Here is a 13,326-nt window from a genome sequence, read left to right as displayed (position 1 = left end):
CACTGGCCAAGAACAGCCTGGTGGTGTAAACTAGAATTCAGTGGGCAACCTAGCATTAAGATTTAGGAGAATATTATAAATAAAGCACTCTTAAGAATAAAGGCCCTGAAATTATTTGCTTGTTTATTTACATGCAGTACTTCTCTAGATTCTGAACTTCTCAAGAAGAATTTTTCCCAATGTAATAATATTTGAATCATCATCATCTACCTAATGCCTATCAGAAGACCCTGAGTGATTACATAATGAAAGAAAAATCTAACAATGTATAAATTAGAATTATAATTTGTGTGCATTTTAATTTAATACATGCTTTTTTTTGTATTAGATATTTTATTTCTTGTTTGGACAAGAAAGATCTTTTGATGCTTATTATTCCCGAAGGTAAATTACTCCTTACAGTTTTTACAGTAGTGAGATCAAAAGGGACCTCATTCTTTATAGATTTTCTTTTGTCTGTGGACAAGTCTTTTCAAAATAAAAGGAGGCATTTTATAGGCAATGACTTACTTTTCATTTTATTGACCACTCCAACTGAAGGCTACAAAGTGTCCTGGTTATAGACTGCATGCATGCTAAGTCACTTCAGTTGTGTCCGACTCTTTGTGACCCTCTGGACTGTAGCCTGCTAGGCTCCTCTGTCCATGGAATTCTCCAGGCAAGAATACTGGAATGGGTCGCCATGTCCTCCTCCAGGGGATCTTCCTGACCCAGGGATCAAACCCACATCTCTTATGTCTCCTGCACTGGCAGGCAGGTTCTTTACCACTAGCACCACCTGGGGAGCCCCAGTTATAAATTAAGAGGAATCTATTGAGCAAATTTGTGATTATAGAAGATAGGCCAAGCAACTTGAAGAAAGTCCATTTTAATATCTGAGAGCACTAAAATTTCTCAGGAATATTTAGAAGATTTCAATTGAATTTGAAGAGTATTTCAATGAAGAAAAATTTCAAAATATTGAAAAATATTTGAGGAGGATTGTTCGCATCTGGAGCCTGGTATGGTAACCGTACTTCTGCCTCCATAGCCTTGCTGTGGCCAACTTTCATTACCCCAGGAATTGAGCCTTTTGTCTGGTCACAGCCCATAAGCTGGCAAATTCAAGTCTGCATTTTCTGATGACCTTACACTACCTGAAATTTCCTTCCTCACAAAGAGACCAACTGTTCAAATTCTAGCTCAGATGCTAATGCAAGCATCAAGCTTCCCCCCAAGTGCTACAGTTGGAAGTGCCCAGCACTTCTCTGACGTCCACATGTGTTTGTATCACCTTCTATTGATATCCCAACAAACATATAGTTTCCTTTCACTAATTGACATGGCCTGTATGATTCAAGTTTGGGTCTCAAACACCTTTGGACTCTTTAACAGCAGCTAACTTGTTGGTTTATGTATAATAAAGGATAATAGTTTTATTTATATGTTAAAGAACTCTTCGGTTTTGCCTTTTCATGAACAGAATAGTCCTCCCTGTCATCTCAAGGCACTCATTGACCTGAGGAAGAGGAGGAAGGTACAGGAAATAGGCATACCTTCGGATAGAGCAGAAATTCATATGGGAAACAATTCATATTTAGTTTCTGAACACCTGGACACCGAGACAACATTTCTATGTCTATAAGCAAACAATTGATTTTTAAATCAGCTTCTGTAGTGTAGAGAAGATGCTACTACTATGTAAGATTGAGGCTATCAAATTTGCTGGTTTATTTAGAGGATATAATATGGAGAAGTAAAAAAAAGAAAAAAGATTAGAAATTCAAATCTTACCATGTCTATTTTCAGATAGTGTGGCAAAAAGAGTAAGGAAGAGCCAGGATGTCAGGTCTTTTTTCTTGTGTCTTTTTTTTTCATGGTGTCTACATATGAGGGAGAAGAAGATAGAAACCCTATGGATTATGAAGAGGAGACGGCAAAATCATCTTATATCAACATGTTGTACCTCAATGGGAAAAAGGAGAAACTATTAATATTCAGTATTTCAAAAACAATTTTGTGTCAGAGAGGCATCTAGAATGTCCTTAATGAAAAAAGACACATAGGGTAGCAATTATTTGAAAGCCGTGGTAACTTCTACAATAACCACTGTGAGAGGCCATGGGCATAGGTGCAAATCATTTTATTTTGCAGAGCTAGTAGGACTCAACCCAAGGATGAGTCCCAGAGCACCAGTAGACCTGATAGTCATCAATTTTTTCAGAGAATAGGCTCTGCAGTGAAAGTGTCTGAGTTCCAATCCCTGTTCTGCCCCTCACTAACCTTGTGACATTAGAAAAATACCTGGTTTTCATCAGCATTCTTGTTGGTAAATTGGGATACTAAAAGTATCTACTTTATAGTACTATTATAAGGGTTGAATGCATTAATTCACATAAAAACTAATAACCATACATGGGACTGAATAAACATTTGAATAAACATAAAGTGTTAGCTATATTTAAAATGGACTTCCGAAATGGCTCAACAGTAAAGAATCTGTCTGTAATGCAGGAGACACAGGAGCTGCAATTTCAATCCCTGGGTTGGGAAGATCCCCTGGAGGAGGAAATGGCAACCCACTACAGTATTCCTGTTTGAAAAATCCCACGGACAGAAAATCCTGGTGGGCTATAGTCCATAGGGTTGCAAAGAGTTGGACACAATTGACCACACATACACATATATTTAAAATATTATCACTGAAATTTTAGTAAAGACATCAATTTGTTGAACAGGTTTCAGAATCTTTTAGTCATTTCACCAATATAAAATATGTTATATCAAATGTATTATAATATTTTGAATGTTTTGATTCCATAAGTACTTTAAGGTTATCTCCATTCATATGAATAATTTTACTTCCAAATATGAAAATTATAATCATAATTTATGAATATTTAGTTTAAAAAACTCAACACATTCCATATTTCAAAATTTTGGCAAAAGCATGCTAGAATAAAATGATTCAATTATGTGATTACAACATAAAAATGTGAGCAGCGTATGTGTTTATGTTGGTACCTTATGTTCACAAAGTCAAGATAACGCTTGCGGCAAAGAAGGGCTCAGAGGTCAGTTCTGTGGAGAATAGAACAATATCTACCCAAGCCTCACAATGTTTTTTAAAGGGAAAAAAAATGCACTCCAGGGACTGTGACACGGTTGTCACATTTTAAGGAATTTAAGCTATGGGAAATGTGTGTGTAATAAAAATGGCTTTTAACACTGCTTATGATATAAAGCTGATGTTTCTCACTCATCATGCCTTTCTAATAGTAGTAGTTAATTTGGGCTGAGTCTGCCACACTCTTTTACTTCATTCTACAAATGCTTGCATTTATGAAACAAAATCTCACAGAATGAAACCTGAATTCATGAAACACTCCCAGAATGAAGCTTACTGACCTACATGAGTATTTAAAGTAGCAATTTTCATCTCATTAGTACAAGGGGCTCACCAACTTATACACCAACTGAATATATCACTCAGAAAACAGACGTGTCCATTTTTTAACATGTCAGCATTCAACTGAAAGATGTTGTCATTGATGTATGTTTCAGCACCCCCCACCTCCACCCGATACATGTTAGAGGCTCATGTGCAGAAACCTGCCCTTTTGGAGATAAAAATGTCTATTTGTAAATGAACAGATGGTTTTTCTCAAGTTCAGAGACACATCTTAGGCAGAATCTCAGGGGAAGGAAGGACTGCAGGAGGAGGAGGGCTGGTGGAGTTTGAAAAGGCTTCCTGGGTGATTCTGATAGCCTCCCACCTTGCCCCCGCTGTGCAGCACTGATTTAAAGCTTAAAGATACATAAATGTCAGGTAGACACCGATTTGAACTGCAGAGTGAAAAATGAACACTTTCCCAGGTAGAAACCTGTCTGGTTGCATTTCTTTGCATTTTATGTCATAATTTTTAAAGCCTGAACCTCCCAACAATATCTTTAAATTGACTCATTTTAAAACTTCTGATCAGTTCAAATATTACATTAATGCTGTGTGTGTGTATGTGTTCAGTCGCTCAGTCTCTGACTCTCTGTGGCCCCATGGAGTGCAGCTTGTCAGACTCTTCGTGCCTCGTGGTGGCATTAAATGGCAGGTCCCACATGGTCATTCAAAGATAATTATTATTATTTTGGATAGTTTTCCATATATATAGGTCACAATAAAATGGGTCAAACATATATAACTTTATAATGTCAGTAACCACATCTACAAGTCTTATTCGTGGAGCCAATGAAGTAAGATTTGAGATTCAGAGTAATTAAAATAATTGTACTTGTATGCTCAGTCATGTCTAGTTCTTTGTGACCCCATTGACTCTAGCTGGCCAGGCTCCTCTGTCTATGGAATTTTCCTGGTAGGAATACTGGAGCAAGTTGCCACTTCCTACTCCAGGGCATCTTCCTGATCCAAGGATCAAACCCAAGTCTCTTGCATCTCCTCCATTGGCAGGCAGATTCTTTACCTCTAAGACACCTGGGAAGCCCAATTAAAATAATTCCCTTTTGGTAATTACTAAATTGACCTCTGAAAAATCCTTCATATCAAATCACAAAGTGTGGTAAAGGTTTTGTGCGTAAAAATTTACCCAGTAATTCTTATGCATGCTAAAATCTAAGATCTTGTTAAACTAAAGAAAAGAAGAAAAAAGTCTATGCAGATGTCTGAGCATTTAAACCATTATGACTTTCAGGTAATTATTGAATCTAGAGAAGTGCAAGATGCAAGGTAGAAGTGCCAGAAGGTTACCCTGGTTTCTGCCAGGGGGTAAACAAACTTTGCTACACACAAAAGGAGTTGCTTGTGTTCCCTTGTGCTGCTCTGTGCTTAGTAGCTGAGTCATGTCTGATTCTTTGCTACCCCATGAACTGTTAGCCTGCAAGACTCCTCTGTCCATGGGGATTCTCCAGGTAAGAATACTGGAGTAGGTAGCATAGATAATTTTCTGGACAAGGAAACCGAGTTCAAAATGTCAAATTTACTTATCCAAATCAAGATATTTTAATAATAAAATCAGCATCAATAACCATGTCTTCTGTTTTCTGGCCATCTTGGAAAGATCCTAGAATAGGAGATTACTGTTATCAGTTCCACTTTTGATATGATTTGATGTGTTACTTAACCCAACCAGATAAACTTTGGCTTATTTATCTTTAAATAGGGCATGAATAAATAGAGTTCCTATCAAGCATCACATTGTGAATGGATATCAAATGACCTAATGCCAGGGTCCAGCCCCCACAGGATCCAGGGGAACCTGAAGGAAAAACGGCGTCGGTGGATGATTTAGAGAGACAGATAAGGAAAGAACATTGTAGATCAGAAAATAGAGGAGAGAAAGAGGCTAATATTCCTTGGTTTACATAGAAAGCCAATAAAACTTCGAGACAAGAAGTTTGCCCTGTTCATGGAGGCCACAGGTTCCTTTCCGGTCTCCCGAGGGAGTGAAGACGCAGAATGTCTTCCCGTTCAGGTCTTAGAAACCTGGGCAGATAAGTGAACGCAGGGAACCTCTATGCTCCAAGGGATCAGCCTGAAAAAAAGAGGGAGGGAGAGAGAGAGAAAATGATTGACACGAGGAGACCAAGCTACCTCAGTAAGCAAGGTCCATAGCTTTATTTTTTTAAGGTACTTTTATACCTTATCTTATACATAGAGGGAAATGAAAGATGCAAAGTCATACAGAGTCAGTCCAAACATTACATCTGTTTTGTCTTTATCAAAACCTTTCCCATAAACAATATTGTGTACATTATCTTCTGGCCTTGGAGGCCTGTGAACATTTTATGACCCTCTTTTGATAAAGGCTTCTCAACCAGAAAACTTATTTTCCCTTGAAATGTTTTTTCTTATATTTCTAATCTATGTCAGCCTCAAAAAGTATTAAACAGAGTTACATTCTCATGAAGCAAAGGGGCAGTGAGTTACAAGAAAGAACCAATTAGCTCAAAAGTCTGATGTGGTTAATTTCAAGGCTACACTTGTTTTTCTTACTTTCCAACTATGTTAACTAATGCACTCCCAGGTGCAGAGTGGATAAGACATATGGGAACTTAGCAACAAGCATTGGCCAAATAATGAAATCCTATATTAGCACTACTCTAATAACTTTTAACTCTTTAAAAGGCTCTATGTTTTAGGCTTCTCGTGTCTCTCACAGTTGGGAGGCTGTAAATAATCACATGCGTAGCTGCAAGAGTCTGGGTATACCTGCCAAGCAAGCTAGAATGCTAACAGAGGGGTTTTGATTGGAAATATTCCTTTCATGTCCAGGAGACTTATTAGCTATAGCCCTAAGTTGATTTTCTCCAGAGAAAGGTGGTCAGGAATAGCCTCCTGTTAATGTCAGAGGAGTTGGTGAAAGTCATGAAATAGTAAAACAGACAGATTCTGGTTTTGGGGTAGATGCTCGAGAAAGCCTAGGGAGCCCGTTGAGTCCTGAAGCCTTGCTTAACAGTTCTCTTCCACATGACCTTGTCATGGGTGGGATCCCCCGTGGTGGCTCCTGGCAACCTAATATGATGCATGGAATATAGTAAGTACATGAGAAATTTTTGTACTAAGTTCAGTGCTTTTTCTTTTAGGTCATATCACTCTGCTATCTCCCTTTTAGTTCACTCTTTTCTCTTCTGCAAAATTACTCTTTTTCTTTCCTTTTTATTTTACTGTCTTTTTTCTCTTTCAATGTCCCTGCTCAGACTTCAGAGGCTGGCAAAATCTTTTCCACATCTCTTGGTGACGTCTTGAATGATGGAGCCATTTCCTATCTGCAGGCTTGTCTGAAGTTGAGCAGATGCAGAAGCATACAGCAACAGGCCTTGCAGGGCATTCTGTTTGTTTGCATGCTGAAGTAGCCCAAAGCTGCAGCAGCTCCCCCTCCTGCAATTGTTTGGAGTCTGAACTCTCTGCAGGACTTGACTTTTGCCTATAGCACCATCACAGGGGCACTGCCTTTCTCTGGCCATTGGCAGAAAACACAGAGCTTAGCAGGTAGTCGATAAATATTTATGAAATGCATAAAGGAATAAATGACTGCATAAATATAGAAGTCCTTGCTTGTCTCACTAAGCAGGGTCGGGAGGAAATGTCTTTGTACTGGAATCAGCATCCTCCAGTTGGTGATTTACTTGTGGGCCCATCTGTGTAGGAGTTGATGAAACAACAGCCTCTCCTAACATCTTAGAACCAGCTGCCTCTCCAACCCCCCCTGATATTTCTAATCTCACAGAAGAGCAAAGATACCCAAGTTTAATCAGTCCACTATAAAGACACTGTCAAATTCAAGAACCGAAGTCAGAGTGATGTTTTGGGGACATTTCTGAACACCCACTGCTGAATCTTTCACCCACACTCCCAGCTCTCACATATAGCTAGAGTCTGTTTCATTACACAGTGTTTGCTCATACAGCCATCTTAACTCTCACTTACATTTTGACCTGAGCCTGAATAGCAACCTATCTCCCTCAAAAAAGTTAAGACAATATGATATTATCAATAGTACTTTTGTTATATTAAAAGACAGTTCAAAATATAATACAAAGAGTAGATAAATACTCATGTTTCAAAATTGTAGTTTTCTATCCCTTCTGGGTGGTGAGATTTCATCTTTGTAAGCATCTCCTTTAACTTCATGCTTCCCTGGGTTGTAGGTGGTTTCATTGGACATCTTTTCTCCTGACATGCACTGTGACACTTGGATATTTCTTTCACTGCAAGGTCAAAGCTTCACCTCGATTTCTTTATACCTGCTAAATCAGTACAAAACTCCATCCCAAATTATGCTTTCCTCAGTCACTGGCCAGGCTGTGGAGTTTGAAGAAATGTGTGATCTCAGTCTCCTTCTTCAGAATATCTATTTAGCCCAATGCTGCATAATTTCCTGATTTACTTCCTAAGGCACTTTCCTAAACTCACATGCATGTGTGCAGGCTAAGTCACTTCAGTTGTGCCTGACTGTTTGCAATGCTATGGACTGTAGCCCACCAGGTTCCTCTATCCATGGGATTCTCCACGCAAGAACAATGGAGTGGGTTGCCATTTCCTTCTCCAGGGGATCTTACCAGCCAAGGGATCAAACCCACATCTCTTAAGTCTCCTGCATTGGCAGGAAGGGTCTTTACCACTAGTGCCACCAGGGAAGTCACATGAACAGAACTGGTTACTGTCCACCCATTATTCAGTTTCCCATCAAATTACTGCTCATTTGGCGCATCACCTTATTTGTTGTTTCTGAAATAATCACTGACTCCTCCAAAAGAGGGAGGGTGGGGTGTGGAATTTCTCCCTTCCCTGGGCATATTCTTTGTTTTCATATCTATGCCTATGTTTTTAGTGTGAAGACATTGAGGCTTCCATGGTTTTGAACTTTGTATCACCAGATGCCAGCACAGCAGAGCAGAGTGCCCCCCCTCCCCAGAATACTACGGCACTTGATTTGTATGCCAGCTTAGAAATATACTAACCTCAACATTCATCCATTTGAGTCCTGCACACATAGTAACAGTGGGATCACGTGCTCCAGTTCACCCAGTTTGTTTGTGTGCATCCGCTTTATCAGGTCAGATCTGGATTTGGTATTAACTCTACCATTTGAACTGTGGTGTTGGAGAAGACTCTTGAGAGTCCCTTGGACTGCAAGGAAAGCCAACCAGTCCATTCTGAAGGAGATCAGCCCTGGGATTTCTTTGGAAGGAATGATGCTAAAGCTGAAGCTCCACTACTTTGGCCACCTCATGAGAAGAGTTGACTCATTGGAAAAGACTCTGATGCTGGGAGGGATTGGGGGCAGGAGGAGAAGGGGACGACAGAGGATGAGATGGCTGGATGGCATCACTGATTCGATGGACGCGAGTCTGAGTGAACTCCAGGAGTTGGTGATGGACAGGGAGGCCTGGCGTGCTGCAATTCATGGGGTCGCAAAGAGTCGGACATGACTGAGGGACTGAACTGAACTGAACAGAACTACCCTTCTACTCTGCTGCATCTTCCCTATAAAAACTACAGTTCTGGTGTGGGACTCCTCCTTGCCCATGGAGATTTTCCATATCATACTAGCCAGTGCTAGCTGGATTGTACATTCTGACTTTTGCCAATCTTCCCATTTTCATAATCTCCCAAAATAAAACTGGAGTTGTAGGACTTCTATGTTTCTTATATAACTGAGGAATAAAATAAAAATGGGGATTTGGCAGAAAAAAATGGACAGAAGGAAACACAGAAGGAAATGGAGAAGATATAGGTAACTTACATGCAGCGTACACCATGCGAAAGGCCATGCTGGATGATTTGCAAGCTGGAATCAAGATATCAACAGCCTCACGTATGCAAATGACACCAGCCTAATGGCATAAAGTGAAGAGGAGCTAGTGAAAAAGCTGGCTTAAAACTCAACATTCAGGGGAGAACAAGATGGCAGAGGAGAAGGTCTCCATGGATACATCAGGAATACACCTTCAGACACAGAAGTGCGTGCAGAACACCAGCTGAGAGTGGACAGGAGTACCTGACCAGTGGAAAAGAATACATAGAACCATGCAAAACTCAGTAAGATGAAGGAACTAGGGGTAAAAACAGGAGTGTTAGTAGGACTGGACCTGCCCTCAGCAGGTGGGGGAACTGAAGCAGGGGTCCAATCCCCACATCAGGGCAACTGTCTGAGTCAAAGAAACATTTAAGGCTGAGAGTGAAACAGCTGACCTGTGGCAGCCTAAATGGAATGAGAATCAGAGAGCCCTTGCCATAGCCATATATACCCCGGACAGGAACCCTGGTTCCCTGGAAGGTGCAGTGGCTGGGAGCTGGAGTTTAGGGATTGTGGAGCAATCCCAGAGTGAGGGCTGCTGTTAACTGCAGAGAGACAGATCAAGGGGATGTGAAGGAGGAGGGTGGTGGGAAATGCTGGTGGGGGAAAGCTGGGCAGCCATGGAAGCAAGGTGATACTGCTGAGTAACACGTACGGGTAGAACCATCACCACAGCCTCTCTCTTCCCACACGCCAGCATCGACAGGTGAACAATAGAGTGGCTGGCCCAACAAACCCCTGATGCACTGAGTAACAGACAAGGACCCCACCCAGGGTGCCCCTTTAAGTGCCTAATGCACTTATCTACAGAGAGGACCCCAGCAAGAAGGCCCCTCTATGTGCCTGACCCACCAAAACAACAGAGGAGGGCCCCAGGCAAGGGAGCCCTCTAAGTGCCTGAATGGGCAGAGCTACAGAGAAAGACTGACCAGAGGCCTTCTGATTGCCAGTTATAAGAGGCTTGGAAAAAAGACTCTGATAGGGCCATAACTCCTGGGGTGGAAGCAATATGTGTCCCTGCACACTTTTCACCACCAGAGTCCCCGCAAGCCAAACAGCTATGCCACTTTCATGCTCAACTCTCACTGGGGCAGAGCTGCAACAGGCCAAAAAAAATCTCACGTCTATGCATGCAGGGTTCACTTCAGTCGTGTCCAACTCTTTGTAGCCCTATAGACTGTGGCCTCGGAGAAGGCAGTGGCACCCTACTCCAAAACTTTTGCCTGGAAAATCCCATGGACGGAGGAGCCTGGTGGGCTACAGTCCATGGGGTTGCACAGAGTCGGACATGACTGAGCGACTTCACTTTCACTTTCATGTACTGGAGAAGGAAATGGCAACCCATTCCAGTGTTCTTGCCTGGAGAATCCCAGGGATGGGGGAGCCTGGTGGGCTGCTGTCTGTGGGGTCGCACAGAGTCAGACACGACAGAAGTGACTTAGCAGAAGTAGCAGTAGCAGACTGTGGCCTGCCAGGCTTTTCTGTCAGGGGGTTTCTCCAGGCAAGAATACTGGAGTGTATTGGCCAATACTGGTTGCCATTCCCTCCTAGAACACTATATTTCCTGCTGCCCTAGCCGACAACTCCCCTGAGTACCTGGTGCAGCCAGAACCCCTGCGACCCAAGCAGCTGCACCACCTCCACACCTGGCCCTCACAGAGGCAAACCCAAGTCCCCCAGGGCAGCCTAAGAAGGAATCCTCAGTGGACGACCCACATGTAGAGGTGGAAATAAAACCACAGTTGAAACCCAGGGGCAGTGTGGCTAAGGAAGAAAACTCAAAACCTTTCCACCAGCTGTAAAAGCTGCAGATTAAGTCCGCATGATTAACTCGGCAGACTCTGTGTCTATGGAATACATGAAAGGACATTGAAAGGTCTCACAAAAGAAAACACACTAGTTCTGATAGCTGTGGACATTGGAGGCAAGAACACACAGGAGTAGGACAAGATTAGAATCTGAGCTGCCCCAACAGCAGGTCCATAGATCAGCACAGTGTTGGAGGTCATCCTAGGGAGGCGAGGTGGACTCAGACTCCCAGAGAGGGAAGGTATTCTGACAGCAGTGACTCAAGAAAAACATTTATTAGTCTTATGTTTTGACTTGTTCTACAGATTCTTTTCTTGATCCCTCTCTCCTGTACAATGTCACGAACCTCTGTCCATACTTGATCAGGTGCTCTATCAGATCTAGTCCCTTAAATCTATTTCTCACTTCCACTGTATAATCATAAGGGATTTCATTTAGGTCATACCTGAATGGTCTAGTGGTTTTCCCTACTTTCTTTAATTTAAGCCTGAATTTGGCAACAATGAGTTCATGATCTGAACCACAGTCAACTCCCGGTCTTGTTTTTGCTGACTGTATAGAGCTTTTCCATCTTTGGCTGCAAAGAATATAATCATACTAATTTTGGTGCTGACCATCTGGTGATGTCCATGTGTAGAGTTTTCTCTTGTGTTGTTGGAAGAGGGTGATTTCTATGACCAGTGCGTACTCTTGGAAAAACGCTATTAGCCTTTGCCCTGCTTCATTCCATACTCCAAGGCTGAATTTGCCTGTTACTCCAGGTGTTTCTTGACTTTCTACTTTTGCATTCCAGTCCCCTATAATGAAAAGGACATCTATTTTGGGTGTTAGTTCTAAAAGGTCTTGTAGGTCTTCATAGAACCATTCAACTTCAGCTTCTTCAGCGTTACTGATTGGGACATAGGCATGGATTACCGTGAAATTGAAAGGTTTGCATTGGAAATGAACAGAGATCATTCTGTCGTTTATGAGATTGCATCCAAGTACTGCATTTTGGACTCTTTTGTTGGCCATGATGGTTATTCCCATTTGAATGCAGAGTTCCATAGAATAGCAAGGAGAGATAAGAAAGCCTTCTTCAGTGATCAGTGCAAAGAAATAGAGGAAAACAACAGAATGGGAACGACTAGAGATTTCTTCAAGAAAATTAGAGATACCAAGGGAACATTTCATGCAAAGATGGGCTCGATAAAGGACAGAAATGGTATGGACCTAACAGAAGCAGAAGATATTAAGAAGAGGTGGCAAGAATACACAGAACTGTACAAAAAAGATCTTCAGCACAGATAATCATGATGGTGTGATCACTCACCTAGAGCCAGACATCCTGGAATGTGAAGTCAAGTGGGCCTTAGAAAGCATCACTATGAACAAAGCTAGTGGAGATGATGGAATTCCAGTTGAGCTATTTCAAATCCTGAAAGATGATGCTGTGAAAGGGCTGCACTCAATATGCCAGGAAATTTGGAAAACTCAGCAGTGGCCACAGGACTGGAAAAGGTCAGTTTTCCTTCCAATCCCAAAGAAAGCAATTCCAAAGAATGCTCAGACTACCACACAATTGCACTCATCTCACATGCTAGTAAAGTAATGCTCAAAATTCTTCAAGCCAGGCTTCAGCAATACGTGAACCGTGAACTTCCAGATGTTCAAGATGGTGTTAGAAAAGGCAGAGGAACCAGACATCAAATTGCCAACATCTGCTGGATCATGGAAAAAGCAACAGAGTTCCAGAAAAAACATCTATTTCTGCTTTATTGACTATGGCAAGGCCTTTGACTGTGTGGATCACAGTAAACTGTGGAAAATTCTGAAAGAGATGGGAATACCAGACCGCCTAACCTGCCTCTTGAGAAATCTGTATGCAGGTCAGGAAGCAACAGTTAGTACTGGACATGGAACAACAGACTGGTTCCAAATAGGAAAAGGAGTACATCAAGGCTGTATATTGTCACCCTGCTTTCTTAACTTATATGGAGAGTACATAATGAGAAACGCTGGGCTGGAAGAAGCACAAGCTGGAATCAAGATTGCCGGGAGAAATCTCAATAACCTCAGATATGCAGATGACACCACCCTTATGGCAGAAAGTGAAGAGGAACTAAAAAGCGTCTTGATGAAAGTGAAAGAGGAGAGTGAAAAAGTTGGCTTAAAGCTCAACACTCAGAAAATGAAGATCATGGCATCTGGTCCTATCACTTCATGGCAAATAGATGGGGAAACAGTG

This window comes from Capricornis sumatraensis, chromosome 7 (assembly GCF_032405125.1).
Source record: "Capricornis sumatraensis isolate serow.1 chromosome 7, serow.2, whole genome shotgun sequence".
Lineage (NCBI taxonomy): Eukaryota > Metazoa > Chordata > Mammalia > Artiodactyla > Bovidae > Capricornis > Capricornis sumatraensis.
This window is presented reverse-complemented; position numbering follows the sequence as displayed.